Below are 13,063 nucleotides of genomic sequence, written 5' to 3' on the forward strand. Positions count from 1 at the left end.
GACACATAGTAAGCACTGAACAAATACCATTATCATCATTATTCTCTCGTATCCACCCCAGCGCTTAATACAGTACGTGGCACACATAAGCGCTGAACAAATACCATAATTATGATTATCTTGCATTCACCCCAGAGCTTAGTACTGTGCGTGGCACATAGTAAGTGCTGAACAAATACCATTATTGTTATTATTATAAGTGGTATGGGGCGGGGAGAGGGGGGAAGAACAAAGGTGGTGTGGGGGTGGGGGGGGAGTGAGGTCCCCCTGCCTTCTGCAGAGTTTGTCCGGAACCTTTGGCACAAAGTTACATGTAGTTTTCCCTGGGGCATGACGGGTTCATGACAGAGAGCTCTCCATCCTCTTGCCCCCTCTTACCTCTCCTCCCTTCTCTCCTTCTCCAGACCAAACCGCACACTCCGCTCCTCTGATGCTATTAACATCCTCACTGGGCCTCATTCCCGCCTGTCCCGCTCGACCCTTGGCCCACATCCTACCACTGACCTGGAATGCCCTCCCTCCTCACATCCACCAGACTAGCTCTCTTCCCCTCTTCAAAGGCCTACTGAGAGCTCACTTCCTCCAGGAGGCCTTCCCAGACTGCACCCTCCCTTTCCCTCTGCCTCTCCTCCCCTCCCCGTCGTCCCCCCTTGCTCCCTCTGCTCTAAGCAGTGTGACTTAGTAGAAGGAGTCCGGGTTTGGGATTCAAAGGACCTGGGTCCTAATCCCGGCTCCGCTACTTGTCAGCTGTGTGACTTTGGGGAAGTCACTTCGTTTCTCTGTGCCTCAGTTATCTCATCTGTAAATTGGGATTAAGATTGTGAGCCCCACAGGGGACAACCTGATTACCTTGTACCTACCCCAGCGCTTAGAACAGCGCTTGGCACATAGTAAGCGCTTAACAAATACCATCATTATTATTATTACCCCCTCCTCCCACAGCACTGGTGTATATATCTACATATCTATAATTCTATTTATTTATAATGATGCTATTGATGCCTGTTTACTTGTTTTGACGTCTGTCTCCCCCCCTTCTAGACTGTGAGCCTGTGGTGGGCAAGGAATGTCTCTCTTCGTTGCTGAATTGTACTTCTCAAGCGCTTAGTACAGTGCTCTGCGCACAGAGAGCACTCAGTAAATATGATCGAGTGAGTGAATGAAGGCTAAGCGCTTAGTACAGCGCTCTGCACCCAGTAAGCACTCCATTCATTCATTCAATCGTATTTATTGAGCGCTTACTGCGTGCAGAGCACTATACTAAGCGCTTGGAAATAAATACGATCGAGTGAATGAATGCAGTCCAAGCGCTTAGTACAGCGTTCTGCACGCAGTAAGCGCTCAATAAATTCGATCGAATAAATGATGGCTAAGCGCATAGTACATTGCTCTGCACAGGAAGCGCTCAATAAGTACGATCGAGTGAATTAATTCATTCAATAGTATTTATTGAGCGCTTACTATGTGCCGAGCACTGTACTAAGGGCTTGGAATATACAATTCGGCAACAGATAGAGACAGCCCCTGCCCAATGATGGGCTCACAGGAATGAGGGCTAAGTGCGTAGTACAGTCTTCTGCACACAGTAGGCGCTCAATAAATAAGATCGAATGAATGAATGAGGGCTAAGCGCTTAGTACAGTCTTCTGCACACAGTAGGCGCTCAATAAATACGATCGAATGAATGAATGAGGGTTGGGCGCTTAGTACAGTCTTCTGCACACAGTAGGCGCTCAATAAATACGATCGAATGAATGAATGAGGGTTGGGCGCTTAGTACAGTCTTCTGCACACAGTAAGCGCTCAATAAATACGATCGAATGAATGAATGAGCGCTTGGTACAGCGCTCTGCCCAGAGTAAGCGCTCAGTAAATATGATGGAATGAATGAATGGGGGCTAAGCGCGTAGTACAGCGCTCTGCCCAGAGTAAGCGCTGAAAAAAGACGATCCAATGAATGAGGGCTAAGCGTTTAGTAGTGTCGGGCACAGAGTGAGCGCTCAGTAAATACGATGGAGTGAATGAATGGGGGCTAAGCGCGTCGCCCAGCGCTGTGCACAGAGTAAGCACTCGGTAAATACGATGGAGTGAATGAATGGGGGCTAAGCGCGCAGCACAGCGCTCTGCACGGAGTGAGCGCTCAATAAATACGATCGAGGGCTAATACGAATGAGGGCTAAGCGATTAGTAGTGCTGTGCACAGAGTGAGCGCTCAATAAATACGATGGAGTGAATGAACGGGGGCAAAGCGCGTCGCCCAGCGCTGTGCACAGAGTGAGCGCTCGGTAAAGACGATGGAGTGAATGAATGGGGGCTAAGCGCGTCGTCCGGTGCTGCGCACAGTGTAAGCGCTCAGTAAATACGATGGCAAGAAGGAAGGACTGGATGAATGCAGGTCTCCCCGGGGCTGGGTATTCCCCTCCCTCCCTTCCTCCCTCCCGGTCAGCTCCTGACATCAGCGGCCGGGGGGCGGGGGCTCCGGGCCTCAGGGAGGAGGAGGAGGAGGAGGAGGGCGAGGGGGAGGAGGAGGAGGAGGAGGAGGAGGAGGAGGAGGAGGAGGGAGTCCCGGCCCCAGAGCTTCAAAACAGTCCCGCGGCCTCTCCTGCCCGCCCGCCCGCCCTCCGGTCCTGCCCGTCCCGCCCGTGTCCGGCCCCTGTCCAGCCGCCGCCGTGAGTGTCGCCCCGGCATCGGGGCTGGGGGATCCTCCGGGGGGCGGGGGGCGGCCTGGGGAGGCCGCAGAGGGGCCGGGGGGGGGGTCGCTCCACGGCTCCCCCGGACCCCCCCCCCTTTGGCTCCGGCCTCCCCCTCACCGGACGGCCAGGGGCCCCGACTTGGGACGGTTGGCCCTGCAAGGAGCGGATGGGCCGGGGGGAGGGGGGGGGCCCGGGGATGATCCCCTCCCCGCCTGATGCTCGGACCCCTCCTCACAAAAAGTGCCCGCGTGACTCTCAGTGTGTGTGCGTGAGTGCATGAGGGGGGTGGGTGCATGGTGGAAGGGGCAGGGAGCTTCTGCAGAGACCCCCCTCTCTGGGTCCCTCGTCTGTGAAAAGGGGATGAAGACAGGGAGCCCCGTGTAGGACCTGGATCGAGTCCGACCCGATTAGTTTGTATCTATCCCAGCGCTCAGTACGGTGCCTGGAGCACCGTGAGCGCTTAACGGATCCCTTTTAAAAAACAACCACCACCCAGGGGAACCTCGGGGGTCTGCCCCGACACATCCACGGAAGGGCCCCGGGGAGGTCGCGGGGGGGCTCTGGTTGCCGGTCTGCCATGGTGTCTCGGTTTGGGGGAGCCGCCGGCAGCCGTGCGTGCTCCCGGATCTAGCTGAGGCCGAGACTCCACCCTGCCCTGCCTCCCTGCTGCTGGGAGTGGCGGAGGAGCGTGCAGTACTGAGCGCCCCGCAGCCGGGGGGAATTTGGGAAGTGAAGCCGAGGCACCCCCAGTACCTCCTATCCCGGCTTGGTGGAGCCGGAGTCGGCCGTGCGGCACGCAGGGGTCTGGACGTCCTCCTCTGCTGTACGGGAGCCAGATTAGTGCCCCGCTGGGCGAAGCCCCCTTCTAATAATAACAATAATAATAATGGTATCTGTTAAGCGCTCACTATGGGCCAGGCGCCGTACTAAGCACCGGGAAGGATAGAAGCGGATCAGGTTGGACGACGCGGTCCCTCCCCGCCTGGGCCTCGAAGTTTTTCATCCCCGTTTTACGGATGAAGGAACCGAGGCCCAGAGAAGTAAAGCGATTTGCCCAAGGTCACAGCAAACAGGTGGCGGAGCCGGGATCGGAACCCAGATCCTTCTGGGCTCCCAGGCCCGCGCTCCAGCCACTAGGCCACGCTTCTAGCCCCGCCGTACCCGGTTGTTGGACAACGGTGTCTGGGAGCAGGGGCCAGCAGTTGCCCGTGAACTGGAAATTCATTGGTTCGATAGTATTTATTGAGCACTTACTATGTGCAGAGCACTGTACTAAGCGCTTGGAATGTACAGATCGGTAACAGATAGAGACGGTCCCTGCCCTTTGACGGGCTTACGGTCCGATATCCTTGGAAGAGAACGGGACGCTCCGCCCGCTTCTGGGAGGGCAGTAAGGATTCAGCCGGCAAGGTCGGTCCTGGGGGCAAGGGGCAGAGAGTCGGATCAGAGGACTATGGGACTCTTACTCGGGGAGCTCTGGAGAGCTGTGGCGGCTGCCTCTTGGCTCCAGGGGCCGTGGAGCCCGGTTGGCGGGGCAGCGAGGGGGTTTGGGAGAAGCTGGTGGGGACGGGGTGGGGCACCGAGCCCAAGGGGACCTGGTTGGGGGGAGAGTGCGGGAGTCTCATTCCGGCAGGCCGGCCCGCCGCCCCACCCCGGTGAAGCGGTAGCAGTTCGAGGAGGGGGAGGGAAAGGGGGTGGCGGAAGGCCCAAACAAGCCGTCGGTGACTTCCAGGACTCGGTGTGGAGCTACCCCTCGGCGGGGACCTGGGGGAGGCTCTTGGGGACCCCGGCCTGCTCCCCGGGAGAACCGGCTCATCTTTGCAAACCCCCGAGACGGAGAGGGCCTCAGCGTGCCAGTGGCCCGGGTGTGGGGCGGGAGAGTCCGGAGCGGGAGGGAAGAGCCGAGAGGCGGAAATGAACACGTGAAGGCCGGGGCTGTGGGCAGATTGGGTTGTGGGCAGATGGGGCCGCAGCCGGACGGGGAGAACCGCTCCCCTGCCAGAACCCTTCCCCCTCAGCCCAGGAGAGAGATTGTCCCGCTTGATTTATTTATTCCCCTTTAAAACTCACCCTTTCCCGGCTAGGCCTCCGGGGCAGGCACGGATTAATGAGGCAGATCATCAAAGTGGCGCGGGGAAACTGAAAGAGATCCCTGGTGTGGGTTATGTGGGACTGCGTGGGCGCACGCACACACACACACACAGACACACACACTCACACACACACACACAGGTTCACGCCCTCCCACCCACATACATACACACACGTATACACGAGGCTATGCCCCGGTGAATCCACAGCCATGACGTGACTCATGGAGGCAAAAGTAGTACGCACGTACCCTTTCTGTCCGGGCCTTTCTTCCAGGAATTCAAAATGCTCCCTTGATATTTTCTTCTTTATCCTCTGAACTTACGTTTTGACTTTTAAAGGCACATAGGACCTTTATGATAGATTGTTTGAGAGGGGTGGGGTGGGGGGAGGAATGTGTGTGTGTGTGTGTGTGTGTGTGTGTACGTGAGCATACCTGGACTTGACTCGGGCTGCAGGAGGTGACCCCTCTAGTCTGTGAGCTCACTGTGGGCAGGGATTGTCACTGTTTATTGTACTTTCCCAAGCTGGGCTGAGGGATGGGGGGCAGGGAGAGCATCAGGGTAAACTTGGAGAGGTGGAGGCTGACGTCCTGGGGCGACATGGCCTAGACGCGACGGAGATGGTGCCCTGTCCCACAGCCCCCGCCTCTACCAAGGCGGCCGGTGACCCAGTGATGCTGGCTCCTGGAAACCGGGTGGGCCTGGGCTGGTTTCCTGAGGATCACGTGTCTGCCGGCCTGGGCTGGAGGCGGCCAGGACTTATCCAAACAGCCCCCGGAATCGCGGCCGGGAGATGCACCAATCAGGCCTTGGCGGGACTGTTGGGCTCGGTTTGGGGGGCAGCTGGCTCTCGTTAGGGGGAAGGAACAGGGAAAACCTGAAACACTTAAGGTTAAGCTACCTACCACCCAGGAGCTAGGTGGGGGGTGGGGGTAACCTGACACCTATGGGGCAGAGGGCGGGAACCTGCCCAACACATAGTGTTGTAGTTTCACATCTTTACACCTACCCAGCTCTTTGGGCTCCTTGGGCTCTAGTTCCTCCTGTCTTGGCTGACAGACTCTGAGGGCGGGCCCCCCAGACCCAAGCCGGAAGGTCTCCTGGAGTCCGGGGGGTTAGTAGTGTCCACCCTTAGGTTCGCGAGCCCTTAAGGGTGTTCTGCAGAATGAGGGATCCCAGGGCCATCAAGTTGCCAGCCCACTCTTCCTTCCCCAGGGACCACCAACTGTCCTTTGAGACAGATGCTCTTTTATAATTGTGGTACTTATATGCCAAGCGCTTTACTAAGCGCTGGGGTAGATACAAGATAACCAGGTCGCATATGGGGTTCACAGTCTAAGCAGGAGGGAGAATGGGCATTGAATTCCCATCTTGCAGATGAGAGAAGTGAGGAACAGCGAAGTAAAGTGATTTGCCCAAGGTCACACAGCAGGTATGTGGAGGAGCCAGGATTAGAACCCAGATCTTCTAACTCTCAGGCCCATGCTCTTTCCACTAGGCCCTGCTGCTTCTTTCCCCTCCATCCCCCAATTCCACCGCCTGTCTAACTCATAAAACTAGGGGCCTCATGCTTAATATTAATAGTAATAATAATAATGATAACTGGGGCATTAAGTGCTTACTATATGCCAGGCAATGTGCTAAATGCTATGGTCGGTACGGGACAATCAGATCGGTCCCTGTCCCACCTGGGTCTCACAGTGTAACGGGGAGGGAGAAGAGGTATTGAATCCCCATTTAGCAGATGGAGAAACTGATTTAAAGTGACTTGCCCAAGGTCACACAGGCGAGTGGCAGAGATGGGATTAGAACTCAGGTTTCCAGTCTCCCAGTCCTGTGCCCTCTCTGTTGGGTCAAACTGAGGTTTACTCTTTGGTCTCAAAGTGCGGTTTTCTCTGAAGCCCTAGAATGGGGAGGGAGCAAGAGAAGGGAATCGGAGAGAGAAATTGGGGGATGGAGAGGGAGAACGAGTGTAGATTCTCTCCGTGTGGCCCAGGCAAGTTTTGGCTGCCAGGAACCGTGGACCAGAGGAGGAAAGGACCTTCTGGAGTGTGAGTCCAGCCAGGCTTGGGGCATCAATCTCAGAGCGGGGCAGAGTCAATCATCTCGGTCTCCCCTCACCTTTCTCCCCGAGCTGGCTCTGCCAAGGGCCCTGCCTCTGCCCCATCCAGAGCGGGCAGCGTCAGGCCCGCGGGGATGTGGGGGCGGCGGTCGATGAGGAGATTACGCTAATGGCCCCGCACAGAGGCGGGCAAGACGTCAGCTCGCAGGCCCGCACTTCCGGGCGCTCCAGAACTGGGGGCCGCCCCTGCCCTCTAGGTACTCCTTGGCCGATGCTCACTTGGCTTTGAGTTGGCACCTCGACCCCCCCAAGGCAGGCCTGGACGCTGGGCATCTCGGGTCAGGACTCCCCTCAAAGTGGGGCTGGACTCGTGAGGGGTGGAGGGAGGCCACAGGCTGCCCTACCCCCGTATTGGTTCCTTTCCACTGGCCACCAGGGGAAGGGAATCAAGCCAGGGCTCTGGCCCAAAGGGCAGCCAGGCCCCGAGCCCCGGAGTGAGGGCACTCTCCTCTGAGTGACCCCTGAAACCTCTCTGTGGCTCCCCTCCATAGGTCCTCGCTCTCTTGGGGCAGGCTGGGCCTGAGAAAGATAAAAATAATAATAATAGGGAAGGAGCGTGGCGTAGTGGATAGAGCGCGGAGTCAGGAGGTCGTACGTTCGAATTCCGGCTCTACCACTTGTCTGCTAGGTGATCTGGGCAATGCACTTCACTTATCTTTGCCTCAGTTACTTTGTCTGTAAAATGGGGATTGAGACTGTGAGCCCCATGTGGGACAGGGACTGTGTCCAACCGGATTTAGTTTCTGACACATAGTAAGTGCTTAAAAATACCATAATAATAATAATGATAATGGCTATCATTATTAATAATAATATCTGTTAAGTACTTACTATATGCCCAGAATTGCACTAAGATCTAGGACTCCCTTTAACCTTCAAAGCCTTATTGAAGGCACACCTCCTCCAAGAGGCCTTCCCTAACTAAGCCCTCCTTTCCTCTTCTCCTGCTCCCTTCTTCATCACGCTGACTAGCTCCCTTTATTCATTCCCCTTCCCAACCCCCCAGGACTTATGTACATAGCTGTAATTTATTCATTTACATTAATATTTGTCTCCCCCTCTAGACTGTAAGTTCACTGTGGGCAGAGAACGTGTCTGTTATATTGTTATGTTGCACTCTCCGAAGCTTTTAGTACTATGCTCTGCACATAGTAAGCACTCAATAAATAAGATTGATGGAAGGCGATGAAGGGGCAGATGCACCGCTGGACACAGTGGAAAGCAAATTTCCTTTTGGACTCCTAGTGTTTAGTTCAATCAATTGTATTTATTGAGCACTTAGTGTGTGCAGAACATTGTACTAAGCTCTTGGGAGAGTAAAATATAACGGAACTAGTAGACATGTTTCCAGCCCGTAACGAGCTTACAACCTAGATGGGGAGATAGACATTAATATAAATCAATAAATAACGAATGCGGACATACGTGCTATAGGGTTGAAGGCGGGGTGAATAAAGGGTCAGAATCCAAGTGCAAGTTCAAATAGTGGAAGATGGACAGAAAAAGAAGAAATGGGCCTTAAACTTCAGGGTATTTAGGTTGGATGTATTTAGGTATTATATATTAGTAGTAGGTATTTAGGTTAGATGTAAGATAGAACCTGTCAACTTCCTTGACTCTGAAACTAGTGAGCAAGGGAGATAGCACCTCCCCTGAAGGAGAAGAGTTTCATCTGTTTGGGAAGGGCAGATTTGCTAGGAGCAGGGGGATGGATGAGATGACCTCTTTCTCCCTTCCAGGGTGAGGGTTTCGTGAGAAAGATTTACCAACCAGATTTACACACACTTATTCGGGCCTTTCCACCCAGTATCTGACCAAGTGCTTAGAAGGGTGGAGCCCAAGGAGGAATAGGAGAGTGGCTGGAATCTCCTCAGGCCCCCACCCCCGTCTGGCCCAGACCTCTGGAATCTGCCCCCTCTGAGTGCCGTGGGAAGGTCCAGTATGGGGTCGCCCATAACTCCGTCATCTGTAAAATAGGGATTAATTACCTGTTCTCCCTTCCCCTTAGACTGTGAGCCCGGGACTGTGTTGGACTGGATTATCTTGTCCCTCTCCCAGTGCTTTACCCTCTCAGGGTCGCACCTGGCGAGTTTCCAGTACTCTACCAGTCTCGACTCCAGGAGGGAAAGTCAAGCAGAGGCATATCCTTTCCATTCCTACCTTGGGCAGTGGCTAGTGAGTGGCAGGCAATCTGCTACAAGTCAAAACTCACCCGTGCTGGGCAGCAGCGGCATGGGAGAGAGTTGAGGGCAGATATTTATCACATGGAAGGAGGCAGTGGTAAACCAGTTCCGTATTATCACCGAGAAAACTCTTCAGATACGCTACCAGAAAGATTGCAAATGGAAGTGGGGCACTCTGGGAGAGATGCGTCCGTGGCGTCACTATGGGTCAGACACAACTCGACAACGACAACATCCCAGTGCTTAGAACAGTGCTTGGCACATAATATATTATGGCCCATGGCACATTATCTACTGAAGTTAGGGCAGCTGCTTCTGTGGGTCATCCCCATCGATGACTTATGACATACCCAGTCCCACTTAGGCCCTCGGCCAAGGACAGAGCTGTGAGGTGAGGGTTGGTCTCCCCCCGCTAGATGTGTAAGCTCATTGTGGGAAGGGAATGTAACTGTTTATTGTTCTATTGTACTCTCCCAACCGCTTAGTGCAGTGCTTTGCGCCCGGTAAACGCTCGATAAACACAATTGAATTAATGATGATCCTGGCCTTCAGGCGGTGAGCTGAGATGTGTTGGGCAAAAGGTAGCTTGAACCTCCCCCTGTGGGTGGTACTGAGGGTGGGAGGAGCTGCCCTGGAAGGAGGGGAAAGAGAAGAACTCAGGGCAGAGGTCTAGAATATCAAAGACAGCAACCATCCCCTCATCTAGAAGGTGGTTCCCCCCAAAATAAGAACTCTGGGTCACCAGGGTGACAATCCTCTCAATCTGGCCTTCCGGGACCTTGGTAGACTCCTTGACCCAACTGAGCAGTTGTTGTTTTTTTAATGGTATTTGTTTATGTGCTTATTATGTACCAGGCACTATTCTAAGAGCTGGGGTAGATTCATGCTAATCATGGTGGATGCCGTCCCTGACATTCATTTATTCATTTGTTCAATCATATTTATTGAGCACTTACTGTGTGCAGAGCACTGTAGTAGGGGCTTGGGAGAGTACAATACAAAAAATAGACAGATTCCCTGACTACAGTGAATTTACAGTCTTGGCGGGGAGTAGGGGGAGACAGACATTAATATAAATTAATAAATAAAATGACAGGCATGTACATAAGTGCTGTGGGGCTGGGAGGGGGCAAGAACAAAGAGATCGAGTCAGGGCAACGCAGAAGGGAGTGGGAGAAGAGGAAAGGGGGGCTCGGAGTCTTAATCCCCATTTTACGGTTGAGATGACTGAGGCCTAGAGAAGTGAAGTGTTGCCCAAGGTCACCCAGCAGATACGTGGCGGAGCCGAGACTATAACAGGTCCTTCTGACTCCCAGGCCCGTGCTGTAGCCTCTCCTCATCTAGACTGCAAGCTGGCTGTGGGAAGGGATTGTGTCTGTTATATTGTTCTATTGTACTCTCCCAAGCACTTAGTAAAGTGCTCCGCACACAGTAGGCGCTCGATAAGTATGATTGACTGTCTGACTCTAGGCCGTGCTGCTTCCGGCTGCTTCCAGATTCTGGCTGCAGCTGCGGCTAGAGGGTTGGGAGCCCCTCCCGGTGCTTCCCCACCAGGAAGGTTGGCTGAGTGGAAAGGAACCTGGAACACATGGGGAGGGAGGGGGAGGGACCCTTCCCTCCCTCCCCGGGTTTTGTGACGATGCCGGCAGAAGAGACGAAGAGAGAAATACCTGGGAAGAGGCCGGACTGTCCGATTTGGCAGCGGTCCACGGCCAGGGGCTCTGTCTTCGTGCCAGGGAGAGGCAGGAAGGAGGTGGAGCGTTGTAGTCAACTAGCGAGAGGCGGGTGTCGGACCAGCTGCCATCACCTCTGCCGCCCCAGAGAAAACTCGAATCAGGGTGGGATGGGCGGGGTCGGGAATTCGCAGCCAAGCCAAAGTCTTGTAGAGACATGGATCCCATTATTGCTCAGCCTTCCATATGGCCTCCGACTGCGGGCCGGGAGAAAAGAAGGGGAAATTCCCCTATTGCCCCGCCTTTTGGTTCCCGTGACTGAGAAGCAGCATGGCCTAGCAGAAAGAACTTGGGCCTGGGAGTCAGGCGATCTGGATTCTAATCCTGGCTCTGCCAAATGTCTGCTGTGTGACCTCAGACAAGTCACTTCACTTCTCTGAGCCTCAGTTACCTCATCTGTAAAATGAGGCTAGAGACTGTGAGCCCCCTGTGGGACAGGAACTGGGTCCAACCCGATTTCCTTGTATCCACCCCAGCGCTTAGAACAGTGCCTGGCACATAGTAAGCGCTTAACAAATACCATGATGATGATTATTATTAGAATGGTGTTTGACATGTAGTAAGCACTTAACAAATAAGGAGCTTTTTGGAGAAGCAGCTTGGCCTACTGGAAAGATCATGGGTCTTGGAGTTAGAGGATCTGGGTTCTAATCCCGGCTCTGCTACTTGTCTGCTGTGTGAGCTGGGGCAAGTCACTTCACTTTTCTGTGCCTTAGTTCCCTTATCGGCAAAATGGGGATTAAGACTGTGAGCTCTATTTGGGACAGGCACTGTGTCCAACCTCCATAACTTACCTCTACCCCAGTGCTTAGTACAGTGTGCGGCACCTGTTAAGTGTTAAGTGCTTAACAGATACTATTAAAAAAACATAAAACAAGTGCCATTTAAAAAAAATGGTTTGTGAGGTTGATGAGCTTCTGAAAGGATCTATAGGCTGGTAGATTCTTGGTCCTCATCTATAAGGGCGTTTGTTGTGGCTCCTAGAAGGGTAATGGAAACCAGGGTGTGGAGACAGATGCCTGAAGGGTTATTATCAAACAATCAATCAATTGCATTTATTGAGCTCTTACTCTGCAGAGAGCACTATATTAAATGCTTAGGTCAGGGCTGAGACCAGGAATTAGGTCAGGGGTGAGTACTTGTGTTTAGTTCAGTGCTCTGCACATAGTAAAAGCTCAATACATTGACTTAATGATTGCTAAAGACCTTGAGTCGAACTTTCGTTAAAATCACTAATGGTCCACTTTCCACTTTCTTTTCGGCTCACAGCCTGTGGTCTCGCGCTAGTCCACATGGCTGTTTTAAGTCATCACCGTTTAGCTTGTGTTCGCTCCACCCCCACTTCTGTTTTTTCACCTGCTTCCCACTTGTGGACCAGAGGCCAGGATGCAGCCTCTTTGGGTTGGGAGGGGAGTTTAAAAGATCCCTTCTAGGAGGGATAGGGTCTCTGTCCTCTGTCATCATCTGTCTGAGCTCAGCCAGCCCATTTCACACTTCAACTCATAGTAATGATAATAATGATAATGATAATAATGATAATGATAATAATGGTATTTTTAAGCACTTACTATGTGACAGAAGCCTTCTCTGACTAAGCCCTCCTCTCCTCTTCTCCGACTTCATTCATCCTCCTTCCCAGCCCCACAGCACATATGTATCCATCTAAAATTCATTTATTCATTCATTTGTTTTTTGTGCATGTAAATGTCTCTCTTCCCCTCTAGACCATGACCCTGATGCGGGCAGGGAATGGGTCTGTTTGTTGTTGTAGTGTACTCTCCCAGATGCTTAATACAGTGCTGTGCACCCAATGAGCTCTCAATAAATACTATGGATTGAATGAATGAATGAAAAACGCTATTCTAAGTGGTGGGGTCAAGAAGCAATGTTCCCAAGTGATTAGAGCATGGGCCTGGGAGTCAAAAAGACCAGGGTTCTCATCTTGATTCCACCACTTGTCTGCTGCGTGACCTTAAGTGCTTACTCTGTGCCAAGCACTGTACCAAGCTCTGGGGTGGTTACAAGCTCATCAGGTTGGATGCGGTCCATGTCCCATGTAGGGCTCACAATCTTAATCCCCTTCTTCCAGATGAGGGAACTGAAGCCCAGAGACGTGAAGTGATTTGCCCAAAGTCACACAGCAGAGAAGTGGAGGAGCAGGGATTAGAACCCAGGTCCTTCTGACTCCCAGCCCCAGGCTCTATCCACTAGGCCATGCTGCTTTCATTCATTCATTCAA

At 53.2% G+C, this 13,063-nt stretch overlaps 1 protein-coding gene and 1 non-coding gene across 2 annotated transcripts in view; both read left to right on the forward strand.

The window, feature by feature from the left end:
- The first annotated feature begins 2,627 nt into the window (after positions 1-2,627).
- EMP2 (epithelial membrane protein 2) overlaps positions 2,628-13,063 on the forward strand; it is a 39,661-nt gene continuing 29,225 nt past the window's right edge. The window contains exon 1 of the mRNA XM_029058164.2: positions 2,628-2,669. The gene's annotated coding sequence lies outside the window, so the exon portion shown is untranslated. The remainder of the gene's footprint in view (positions 2,670-13,063) is intronic.
- Positions 8,973-9,110, forward strand: LOC114809873. The gene has a single exon (XR_003757645.1). It is a non-coding gene; the product is annotated as a small nucleolar RNA SNORA7 (small nucleolar RNA).

This window comes from Ornithorhynchus anatinus, chromosome 2, assembly GCF_004115215.2.
Source record: "Ornithorhynchus anatinus isolate Pmale09 chromosome 2, mOrnAna1.pri.v4, whole genome shotgun sequence".
Lineage (NCBI taxonomy): Eukaryota > Metazoa > Chordata > Mammalia > Monotremata > Ornithorhynchidae > Ornithorhynchus > Ornithorhynchus anatinus.